Genomic DNA, 13,090 nt, shown 5'->3' with positions numbered 1-13,090 from the left:
GCCAAGACCGCTGGGGTCCATCTGGGAGAGGGTCCTGTGAGATCCAAGATGCATCTGCTCTTGACTCTGGCTCCCTCTGACCTGCGCAGGGGCCTGCGATGGGCCTCTCCCAAGGGTGGCCATCCATGAGCGAGTTAGCATCAGAAGTCAATATTTGTTCACAGGCCACAGTTGTGTTTGCACTACGAAAGCCCCAACAGGTTTTTACAGAGATTTCAATCCGTGTGGTCTTCAGGCCATGAAGTAACCTCGTCCTGAAGAAACCCCTGGAGATGAGCCAGGAAGGGTGAAAGTCCCAAACACTACGCTCTGGCAGGCCGTCGCTCAGGAAGCCTGAGGGGACTGGCCCGAGGACCAGGGTCTCCAGGGGGGCTCGGCAGACAGACAATCACTGTGCTTGTGCTGCCGGCAGCCCGCACTTCCTCCTGTGGCTCCTCTGAGCCTCCTGGGCCCTCCCTTTGTGCAGATCAGCTGTTCCCAGCTGGAAGCGCTAATGTCATCCGCTTCCCGCTTCCTGGGGACGCCAGCTGACACAGCTGATGGGACTGCTGGCCATCAGGAGGACACATGTCCCCACACCTCATGGGGGAGAGATGAGTTGCCAGCCTAGTTTTAGCTGAGGGGTGGGGGAAGGTTCAGGAAGCATCTGCAGGGCCGCTCAGTGCCAGTGGCGGAGCCTGGTGCTGGTGGGGGTAGGGTTCTTAAAAAATGCATAAGTAAGTGAATGAAGACCATGGGCTTCTTAATCCAATAGAACTTAAATTCAATCCTGGCATGGCCTGTGGTTAGCTGTACAACCCTGGGTTTCAACTGCCTCATCTGTGAGATGGAGATACTCAAAATTTAAAAGTATTTAGAGGATTAAGTGAGATCATAAGTTTTTAGTGGAGTAGCTGACAGTAAAAAGGGCTCAATAAATATTAGCCATCACAATTATCATTATTTTTCTTCATGAAGTCACATGCCAGTGTAATGGAAGTGTTAATACTGGCCAGTTCTAGACATGGAGTGGGGAGGGGAGGGAGGGAAGAGAGAGTAGAGAAACCCTCATAAAAATGCAGTTTGTAAACACCTTCTATTGCCTTGATCAGTACTGGCTGTCATGACAACTCTGTGACACAGGTCAAGGGTTGTCATCTCTACTTCTGATAAGAGAGTCTGAAGTTCACAGCAGCTAAGGAACTTAGGCAAATGCTTTCTATTGATAAATGGCAGAATAAAACCCAAACCCAGCTTTATTTTCACATCAGGACAGAGCACAAAGGAACTGCCTCTGGGCACTGAGGAGTAATGAATAAATGAATGAATAAATGACTACATGAGAGATCCAGTTGTAAAACAATCTTCAGAAGTGGGTGGGGGAAATAAGAGCTGACAAAGATAAGATGGGAGCATTAGTAGACCTGCCTGGATATTACTTCCTGTGTGTGTTTGGGGAAGTCAGCACCCCTTCTATGACCCCTGTCCTTAAATCTCTTGCAGTTCTCACATCGAAGGAAAGAAGTAATAAGGAGGAATCAGAAGCTACTGATTAGCTATCGTTTAGTTTCCCCAGTCCCAGTTTCTCCATCTGTTCAATGGAGATGATGACACCCTTACAGTCTTGCTCTGAGGCTTATATGTATGTATGTGTGTGTGTGTGTGTGTGTGTGTGTGTGTGTGCGCGCGCGCACGCATGCATGTGTGAAAGGGCTCTGCAAGCAGCACTGATATTAAAAAGGATGAAGCAAAATAGGATGGCAGGTTGGAAAAAAGAACAGGAAGGAAATGGCCCAAGATAAAAATGCATTAATATTAACCAACAGGTTCCTTCAGAACAACAAAGCAATGAAACAATAATTTTAGAGAAACAAAACCCAGCCTAGGAAAAGTCTGCCAGAGGGAGCGGAAATGAAGGCACAACCAAGTGGCCCTTGGCTTACCTATCTGCAAAACACAAGATGAAAAAGATTCTTTGTAAACCAATATTTGTAAAAGCCCCACTGGGCTTTTTGCCTGCACAGACTGCCTATTATCTTGGCAAAGGATGAAAACAAGTGAATGTGGCTCAGCTGGTATTTAAAATGAGTATGAAGCAAATTCAGGTAAATGTTATCAGCATCATCGTGAGCTACCATTAGCTGAAAGCCTACTATGTGCTGGGCATAATGCCAAGACACTATAATTTTAGCACTTTTAGTGCTAAAAATGTTTAGTAAACATTTTAGCACTTTTATAAGGCAAGTATAATATTCTATCATTCATATATCCATCTATTTTCATATGTTTATTTGTTCCACAAATATTTCTTAAGTGTCCACTACAAGCAATAAATGCTGGAGAGGGTATGGAGTAAACAGAACCTTCCTACACTGTTGTGCTGTGTGCGCTGCTCAGTCGTTAACTCGTGTCCGACTCTTTGCGACCCCATGAACTGTAGCCTGCCAGGCTCATCTGCCCACAGGATTCTCCAGGCAAGAATACTGGAGTGGGTTACCATGCCCTTCTCCAAGGGATCTTCCCTACCCAGGGATCAAAGCTGCATCTCTTGTGTCACAGGCAGGTTCTCTATCCACTGAGTTACTTTGGAAGTAGGGAGAATATAAACTGGTATAACCACTATGGAGAATAGTAATGAGGCTCCTTAAAAGAAAAAAAATAGGGACTTTCCTGGTGGTCCAGTGGCTAAGACTCTGCGCTCCCAATACATTGGGCCCAAGTTTGATCCCTGGTCAGGGCACTAGATCCCACATGCCACAACTAACAAAAATCCTGCATGCCTCAAAGATCTCATGTGCCACAACCAAGAACTGGTACAGCCATATAAATAGATAAATAAAAAACTAAAAATAGAACTACCATATGACCCACCAATCCCACTCCTGAACACTTATCTAGAAAAAAAAACGTAATTCAAAAAAGACACATGCACCCCAGTGTTCACTGCAGCACTGTTTACAAAGTGAAGATACAGAAGAAACCTAAATGTCTATTGGCTGAGGAATAAGTAAAGAAGATGTGGTACCTATACACAATGGAATATTACTCAGCCACAAAAAGAATGAAATAATGCCATTTGCAGCAACACAAATGGACCTAGAGATTACACTAAGTGAAGTCAGTCAAAGATAAACATCATACGGTATCACTCATATATGGAATCTAATTTTTAAAAAAGATACAAATGAACTTATTTATAAGACAGAAACAGACTCACAGAAATCGAAAACAAACTTATGATTGCCAAAGGAGAAACATGGAGGGGAGGGATAAATCAAGAGATTGGAATTAGCATTCATACACTACTATATATAAAATAGGTACTCATCAAGGACCTATTGTATAGCACAGAGAATGTTACTCAACATTGTGTAAGAATCTATGTGTTAAAAAAAAAGCTGAAAAAGAATACACACACACACACACACACACACACATATACCTAGAACACTTTGTTGTGTCCCTGAAACTAACCCAATATTGTGAATCAAATATACTCCAATAAAATTTTCAACAAAGAAGCAGATAACAATAAAGTGACTATTACGTGCAAGACATTGTACTTATTCTGGTACAGATATATGTTGAGCAAGGTCGAGACCCTTCCTATAAGTCAGGACTTTTGACTCAGTGTCAGCACTTTTGACTTTTTAAGCCAATCATTTTTTTGTATGATCATTTTTTTTATTGGGAAAGTGGTTTGAGGGAGCACTACCCTATGAATTACACGGTGTTTAGCAACATCCCTGGCATCTACTTACATAGATGCCTTAAAACCCTAGTTTGACAATCAAAAATGTCCCTGGACTCTGCCTAGTGTCCCAGCGGAGAACCACTACCTTAAGCAAAAAGATGAGGAAAGGAAATCTGAGAGAGGCAAAGTCCAAGGCTGCTCGGCTGGTCAGAGAGTGGATGAAGCAGAAGCCAGAACTGATCTTTGATGTCAGCATGACTTTGTTTCTATGTGTCGACATCCCAGGGGTGGGAAATCCCAGGCCAGAGCCACTGTGATCTTGTCTTGTTTGCCATCAATACCAGTCACCCTTCAACTGTACCTTCTGATTCTTTGGGTTTTTCTCTTCCTATCAGCCAAATCACATCAGTCACAAACATTTAATTCTTGAAATGTAGAGAAAACTCTAGGTGACCCATGTTCTGAGCCCGAGACATCCTCACATACTGATATGAATGTAAGTCAATTCTCCAATGAGCCCCCGGATGCCTCTTTGGAGTCCAATTCATGTTTTCACTCCTTCAACAGTATATCGGTAAGGGGTTGTACAGCAAGTCGGAGAAGACAGACAGTTGGGATTATTATATTCACCAAATATTTTGGAATTTTTAAACTTCAAAGTTGTACTTCAGTTCCAACAGTGGCCTAACCTTTTCAAGGGTTATTCTGTAAATGTATGCAAGATAAAGAATTTCCTGGGACAGTGTCTGCCAGGATCCTAAGCCTACATTCATATCTAATTTATAATCACCCTGAAAAAAAAGGGGGTTCATTTTACAAGGAGCTCATGTTACCCCTGGTCTGCCATTGTGCAGAGGAGTGACAAGTGCAATTTATAATGAATAATCATTGCAATCAGTTGCCCTTAAGAAGGAACCAGGGACATGCTCTTCAGAGGTAGAAACTGTGAGTCACACAGTCGACTTTTGCTGCCTGAAATGGTGCCAAGGGCACTGGTTGCTGTTGACCAGATTCAGAGGACAGGGCAGAATTAATTCAGCCATCTACTGGGATCTAAGTTCCCTGGCTTGGAAGACCTAGATTCTGGTTCCAACTGTGCTATTAACTCGTCATGAGATCTGTAACCTGATGCGAAGAGCTGACTCGTTGGAAAAGACCCTGATGCTGGGAAAGATTGAAGGCAGGAGGAGAAGAGGACCACAGAGGATGAGATGGTTGGATGGCATCACCAACTCAATGAATATGAGTTTGAACAAGTTCTAGGAGTTGGTGCTGGACAGGGAAGCCTGCTGTACTGCAGTCCATGGGGTTGCAAAGAGCTGGACACAGCTGAGCAACTGAACTGAACTGAGATCTGTAACAAGACCTTTCCTTTCACTGAATCTCAGTTTCCTCAATTCTAAAATCAGACCAATGGAGTAGATGAGAGCAAAGGACTTGTCTTGTTTGAACAGATAATGATTTTCCACAAGCATCCTTTCTCCACAGTAGTCGGGGCGATAAGCCTGGGAGTTCCCCAGGGGAAGGGCCTACGAAGATGATGACATTGATGATAACATCTCAGGGCAAGCAAGCCTTGAATGGATGACTCAAGGGACAAGCGTGGGTGTGGTTTGCACTTGGAGCCCAGAACTGCCTCTGCCATATCTGCCACTGTTTAGTCGGATTGGACTCTTGAGACCAGACCCCATGGACCATAGCCCACCAGGCTCCTCTGTCCATGGGATTTCCCAGACAAGAATACTGGAGTGGGTTGCCATTTCCTTCTCCAGGGATCTTCCCAACCCAGGGATTGAACCTGGGTCTCCTGCTTGGCAGGAGGATTCTTTACTGCTGAGCCACCAGGGAAGCCCATCTCACCTGATCCCAAACCAAGGATAATTTGCTCTGGGATATAAGGGATTTATAGGTTTGTGAGAACCAATGTGTGAATCTGGGATTGGAGAGATAGTAAAAGGTCAGAGAGTAAAAAGACTTTGCAGATCTTATGGTCTCTGTCACAACTGCTCAGTTCTGCAATTGTGGCATGAAGGCAGCCATAGATAATAAGTAGATGAATGGACGCGGCCACAATCCAATAAAACAAGAGTACTGGAGGACTGGATTTGGCCCGGGCTGAGGTCGACAGTCCTGGGTGTGTATCTACGTGTCCTCTCTATCTTAATCAGTCCCTGGTGTCTGGGCCTGGAGAACAGCAGGGCCACTTCCTAAAATGTCTACAATAATAACAGCCCATCTCCCCCTTGGCTCATCTTCCTGCAGTTATTGGAGCCTAAGAACCTCATTTTCCAAGAGCCCAGTTTTCAGCTGAGGAGCAAAGGTCTCCAAGATTACTGGCATCAAAAGCCACACTGTCTCCCTGCATTAGGCTCGGGCTGCAAGAGCAGGGAAATCAGACGGAAGGGACGGATGAAAACGCAGCACCCATGCACAGGAACTTGGCTTGTCTTCCCTGGAAAATCAAATCCAAGTGTTAAGAGTTACGATGCCCAATTACTGCAGGCGGCAGCTGGAGGTGGGGGCGGGGTGGGCTTTGCTCCCACCAGAACACCTTTCCGGCTCACACATGAGCACAATTTGGATCCTAACAGGGCTACGAAGGAATAGTTTGATCGTGAGGTCATCGCATGGGGCTCCAGAGCCCAACTGACCTTTTGAAGTCTGCTCAGGGAACCTCATTATGTTGCATTTCTGCGTCGATCCCTCCTCTGATTTTTTTCAAGTCCCTTTGCTCCTGCATTCCTTTGATTAGATTTTTGCCTTGATAGAGAGGCACAGGCTGAGGGGAAGGGAGTCATGGAGGGAATCAGGAGGAAAGACCTGATTATTAAGTGAATAATCCCCCCCTGGGGGCCTTGGCTTGCTACTCCTCAGGCTGGGCTTGTTCGAGGGGATGTCTTTAAGGAGAAGTAATTCTCCAGAAGGCAAGACTCCCATTGCTGACCAACACTACTTGGAATGAATCGATGCAACCCGAGGGTTGCAAGCGGGAGCCCCTGCCAAAGCAAGCACAAAGTCTCCCATCTTGTAAAGCAGTCACTGGGAGCAGCTCCTTGAGAAAGGAAGCTGATCCTTCCTCATGACAAGCCACTCCTCCCTTGCCCCTTGAACATAAATGTGTTTGCTCAGCCCACTGTCTGCTCCTGGTGTGCATCTGCATCCTTGCGGCCATTTTTCATAGTAATGGCTCTCGACTTCCTGCTCGCAGAATGTCAGAGCACAGAGAGGTCCCCAGAGATTCTCGGTTCCCTTTAAGAAAATGATAAAGGGTGGCCTGGCGCATAACAGCCTGCACAAATCACCGATATACGCAATCTAGTCAGGAGAGGAGGTAACTCTCCCCCTGATTTCAACCTGCTGACGGGAACTCTGAGTCAGGCTCAGGCTTCCAGCTCAGTGATAGACACTGCCCCACCCCCTTGCCCCGCTCCCTGTGCCTTTCTTAGAAAGCCTGGCTTTCCCTGGACCACCACTGCTAATGATGGGGACGCCTCCTCTCTCTTTCCAGCTTCAACATATTGGAAGAGTTTAAAGGCACAAAGCAATCCTGGGGAGCTCCTCTCACTTGTTTGAATGAGAGAGAGGCTTGTAAATTTCAGAGTCATTAATCATGGTTGTAAAAAGACTGGCAAATAAAACCCAGGGAGACTGTCCTCCAGGTTGCAGCCTCTCCATGCTGATATTCCGTACCCAAGGCTGCTTGACCCCAAGACTCCAGGACCGTATGGGATCACTGCTGGAGCCACAACATCCCCTCCATAGGTGTTCCAGATCTCTCTTATGGTGTAAACATAGCAAGGGTCACAGAAAGTGTGACTGTGACATGGAGAAGCCCCCACAATGAATGGAAAGACCGCAGGGCTAACTTCTGTCCTGCCAGGACCTGCATCCTGGTCCCAGCTTCAACTTTAACATGGAGGGTGACCTGGGTTAAATTGCTCAAGGTTTCAACGCTTTGATCACAGCGCCTCCGGCTGCAAAGGTCTCTTCCTCTGACTCAAGGGCCGACGCTGTATGATAACTTTTTCTTTATCATTGCAAACAGCACCAGCAAAAGGGACTCCTATTAGGTGCTAGGCATGAGCTAGCCTGTGCTCAATTGATCGGTAGGGTCCAACTCTTATGATCCCATAGACTGTAGCCCACCAGGCTCCTCTGTCCATGGAATTCTCTAGGTAAGAGTACTGGAGTGGGTTGCCATTTCCTTCTCCAGGGGATCTTCCCAACCCAGGGATCAAACCCGCATCTCTTATGTCTCCTGCACTGGCAGGCGGATTCTTTAGCACTGTGCCCGCCACCTGGAAGCCCTCATGAGCTAGTTCTGGGGCACAAAACTCAGTAAGACACACACCTGCCCTCAAACAACAAACAAACCTCTCTAATATCTCAAGTGTGTAATAATGATGACAACACTTAGCACAAACCAGGTGTCTAGTACAGTTTCCGAGGCTGTTTCTATTTACCAAGTCATCAAGTCCCCCTGAGCCCCTTTTAAGTACATATTCTTTTCATTGTAGTTTGAGGGATGCAAACAACAAGGCTCTCACAGGTCAAAACCATTGCTCGGGGTGATACGGGGATTAAATGATGAAGCTGGAGTCAGGCTCAGCCCGAACACAGGGCCATCTCTAGCTGCATTCTCACCTCAAGTGGAGTAACGGTGGGGTGAAGCTCCTTCCTCATTGTGTGCTGCTCTGACCTCATCAACTCACCTTTCCCTTTATTCTGAATCATTTTAATGAACTCCTTGTAGGAACCTGACCCAATACTGGCTTCTAGGGCAGCAGCCAGGAAAGATGGGGTCCCTGTTCTCATGGGGCTCACAATGCAACAGGAAAGACCCCTTCCCCACTAAAATCACCTTAAATCTTTCTTCACTGGTGAACATCCTCTGTCCCTAGAAACCTGGGGCATGAGTTGGAAAATATCTTCCCAGGGGACAGCAGGACAGGCTAAACTGCAAAGACCAAGTCACAGCTGGAGCAGCTCAAGGTTAGACTCGAAGGATTACACTTTCTCCCTTAACAGGATCATTTTCTGGGTCAGCAAAAGGGGCATCCATCAGGGGACACAAGGAGGTCTGGAGGGGGTGTCCCAGGCAGGAGTGGCCAGGGGAGGCCTCCTGGGCACAAGGGCTGTGGCCAAGAAGGGTTCTTGGTGCTTCTGTGCCTCTGGAGGTGGGTGATGGGGCAGAGGGAGCCACTCGGGACTAGAGATTCTATCCAGGGGTCCTGACTCTTCAAGTGTTCCTGTGCCTCCAAGTCCCCTCTATGGCCCTAGGATGACATTCAAATGCATCATGGCGGGATCCACCAGCTGCTGACTGCCCTGTGCTGGGCACTGGGCACTGGGCTGAGTGCATGGCATGTATGTGGGCATTTAACCCTTGCCACCATCCTGCATGGTGAGTGTTAATACTTCCATCCCCACCCCACTCTCTGAATGAGTGCTACCTCAGACAAGAGGAAGCAAGGGAACCAGAGAGCAGAAGACTGCCAAGAAGGGAGGAGACAAGGGGAGGTGGGAGGACAGGGAGCAGGGCGGCGAGGGGAGCAGATAGGAGACGTGGAGGCAATTTCCTCCATTTGGGCTGGGGTGTGAGGTCGGGTCACAGCTCAAGTGTGTGCCCCTCATGGACAGAGGTGACTCGCTGAGTGTTTCAGGGCCTCTCCTGCTTACCCCGAGCCTCACATACCCACCCTCCATCCAGGAAAACTGCATTTTCTCACTTCTACATTTGGAGGTTCCTTAAGCGATTTCCTGTGAACTAAAGGTTTTGTCTCATTCTGATGTGGTAGAAACAGTGGAGCCCAGAGAGGGAAGGCTCACCCAGTGGGTGAGTGATGGCAAAACGAGGCAGTTAAGAATGTGGCCTTTACAATCAGAGGTGTCGGGTTTGAACCCCAGTTCTGCAGCTTATAGGTCAGGGGTCATGGGCAAGCCACATTATCTCCTCAAGCCTGGTTACTTCTGTTGTAAAAGGACAAACAGAACTCCCCACAGGCTGGATGGAAGGGTTTGCTGAGAACGTGGGCTGAAGAATCTACCACAGAGACGGGTACAAAGTAATCACTCAATAAACAATAGGAGGCATTATGTTCAGTCTCATTCAAATTCTGCCTCTTATTCCTAAAGTCAGGGCAGAATCTGAATTTAGGGCCAAGAGTGACACGAGGTTCTCCAGTCGTTTCAGAACTAGGACCCACCAGAACAGTAGGGTCCCCATGGCTTTGAACAGAGAGCAGTTAAGCGTCACAGTCAGTAGAAGACACCAAGGTGGAGAGGTGAGGGGTCCCCACAGCATCCAGTGACCAGAGTCTTGCATCTGAAACAGCCTGGGGCACGTGGGGCCGTAACCCACCCCCTGTGCATCCAGAATGTGCTATTTCACCGTGTATGACTTCCCTGGGTTATTTCAGTGGCTCAGAGCTTCATTTCCTACCGGAGTTTCCGAGTGGGGGTGATGCACGTTCCCCTCATGCCTGACTTGTTATTTCACCAGGCCCCTCTTCTAAATGACAGGGGAAATATCCCCTGGAATATTGGAAAGCAGGAAACTACTTTTCAAAAATAAATGGGTACCTTAAGCCAGCCTTCCGGAATTCTACTACACGACCGCCTTCCAAATTCAACGACGGCCAAAAGCGTGTGTGAGTGTGTGCAGGCCCAGGGATATTATTTTTAGAAAGAAAGACTGGAGCAGGGGGAGGAGAAAAAGGAAGTCTACATAAGCCAAGGTTGAGGGGTGGTGCTAGAGCAAATGACTTACACACGGGACACAAGCATTTGGGGAAACTGAGGGTCCAGGGACAGGGTGAGCTGCCTGCGGCAAATGACAGGGGGAGGAAGGGAAAGTGTCAGTTGCTCTGTCGTGTCCAGCTCTTGAGACCCCATGGGCTGAAGCCTGCCAGGCTCCTCTGTCCTTGGGATTCTCCAGGCAAGTATATCGGAGTGGGTAGCCATTCCCTTCTCCAGGGGACGTTCCCGACCCAGGTCCAGGTGGCGCTAGTGGTAAAGAACCCAGTTGCCAATGCAGGAGACATAAGAGACACAGGTTCGATCCCTGGGTTGGGAAGATCCCCTGGACGAGGGCATGTCTACCCATTCCAGTATTTTTGTCTGGAGAATCCCATGGATAGAGGAGCCTGGTAGGCTACAGTCTATAAGGTTGCAAAGAATCGGACATGACTGAAGTGATGGCATGCAGACGGATTCTTCTCTACTGTCTGAGCCACCAGGGAAGCCCCAACAGCAGAAGAGGAGGGCTCAAATAGATGTGAGGCTCTGGCATATGAGAAGGGCTGTCTAGCCCTCTCTTGGCCCTGTGATCTGTGGGACCACCTCCCCTAGCCCACAGGGACCCAATTTCTTACTATTAAACAAAACAAAACAATAGCGTTAAGCCCCAAATTCCAAACCATTGTCCCAGTGCAGCCAGAGTGAATTTACTAAAACAGAAAGAGATTAAGCTCCTCCCTTGTTGCAAGACCCTCCAAAGCTTCGCTTACTCTCAGGAGAAAGACCAATCCACCTCCTCTAGCTTCTTTCATCTCCCAGCTCCCTCTCTCTGATCTAGCACTCTCCTTTCCTTGTCACATGGCAAACGCAGATCCACTCTTCCATCTCAGGCTAGATAGCAGCTCCTTAAGACATCTTCCCTGAGCCCCAGGTTTAAGTCAGATGACCCTTGCCCTGGCTCCCAAGGTCCTCCCGACCCAGCCACCTTCTGCTGGCACTTTCCACATGTATCAGCCTGGTCTTCGCAGTTACACCACACGTCCATGGGGAGAGGGACCCTGTCTGGAGTCCACCGCTGCGTGCTAGCATGGTGCCCAAAGCATGGCATGTGCCCAAATAAGTATTTGTTGATCCACTGAGCTGATCCGATACTGCGCCTGAAGTAACGTCTTACAGAATGCAAATTAATCAGTCTCTAAGGAGCTGAAGTCATAAAATGATTAGACTGCAAAATATAAAAATTGAAACTGAAGGATTCTGGTAGCAGTGAATCCAAACTTCCCATCTCCCATGGAAATAAACACAAGGGTGTGGGCAATGGCCAAAGAGGGGGAGAGCCCTACCATCTGATTCTGATATCGAGAGACTTCTAGCACACGCAGAGGCAGGCCTTGAGCTGCTCTCAAGGAGCATGCTGATGGGCTCCCAGCTCCCTCTGTCCAATGTCTCAACCCTGCCCGACAGGAAGGGACTGTGAAACCTCAAGCTTTTTGCCTTGAGATTAGAGGCATCTAAACCTGTAGCTTAAGAACTTTTGCCACATGTAATTATTGGCCTGAGACATCAGTCACCTTCAGAACTTCTGCGCTGACAGAGGGCAAAAGAAAGCGTCTAGAATATCAAAAGGTGAAGGGTCCAGATTACAAAGGGAGACGCAAGGAGGGCTTTTCCCAAGTCGCAGCCTTTAATTGACTCCAGTCTCTGCTGAGCACCTTGGCCTCTTTTGTCAGCATGCTGCGAGGCACGCTGGGCTCCACGGACACGGGTAACTCGCTTCAGACCTGGGCGGCCAGCGACACGTCTCCCCAAGAAATCTCCCCTCACCGCCATGCCAGGTTCCAGGAACCAGCACCTAGGAAGGCCAAGTCTGCTGAGGAACAGTCTGAGAAGCTGGGATGGGTCTGGAGCAGAGGCAGAGGATGGTCATGTCCTCCCTCCCAGCCCTTCAAGTGACAGACTCCAGAAAAAGCACGAGAATATCAAAGGGTGAGAGGCCAGGCCCCACACTTGACAAACTTTGCACCGAAGGGAAGCTGACTGGCTGGCATTTTTAATTCAAAGGTCAGTTGAACAAATTTCACAGTCAGCTCATTCCTTTGGGTCCTCGTTTACCAATCTGTGAAGTGGTTCTAGAAAATTATCTGCGCCTCTGGCCCCCCATTCCCACTTTAGAGTGTGGGCATCTTGTTAAATAAAACAAGGCCCCCTCTTAGAAAGACGGCATATGTAGTTTGCGTCAACCTCCAGTTCAGTGCAAACGCAGCTTTTCTCTGCACTTGCTTAGATATAAAGAAATCATAGTCTGCTTTGGAAGGAAATTAAAAAGACAAACCAGAGTGATTCCTGCAGAAAGCCTTAGAAACCAAAGTCCTATTTATTCTGCATGGAGAACACAGGCAATGAGGACACATATTTCAAAATCTTTTTATTGTTTTTTTTAATGTTACATTAATATTGTACTTGCCTGCAAAGAAGTCCAAAAACGAACTGAAGGGCTTTAGAATCACAAATGAAAGTGTGGCCAATTAGTCTATTAGAACACTGCAAACTGCCCCCCATGCTCAAATTGTGGATAAGCCCATCACCTCTGATTCATCTCTCTGCATGATTTGGGAGGCAGCACAGAGGAGATGCTCTGTATGATCTGACTGTCAAATCCTTTGAGTTTATTTAGGATTA

At 47.5% G+C, this 13,090-nt stretch overlaps 1 protein-coding gene across 2 annotated transcripts in view; it reads right to left on the bottom strand.

Annotated features, from left to right (window-relative positions):
* The window catches only part of ERC2 (ELKS/RAB6-interacting/CAST family member 2), a 996,367-nt gene that overhangs the window by 21,479 nt on the left and 961,798 nt on the right, over positions 1-13,090 (bottom strand). The gene's annotated exons all lie outside the window — the stretch shown is intronic.

The sequence above is a fragment of the Bos mutus genome, chromosome 22, assembly GCF_027580195.1.
Source record: "Bos mutus isolate GX-2022 chromosome 22, NWIPB_WYAK_1.1, whole genome shotgun sequence".
NCBI lineage: Eukaryota > Metazoa > Chordata > Mammalia > Artiodactyla > Bovidae > Bos > Bos mutus.
Note: the sequence above shows the minus strand (reverse complement) of the source record. Positions and strands in the feature narration are given on the sequence as shown.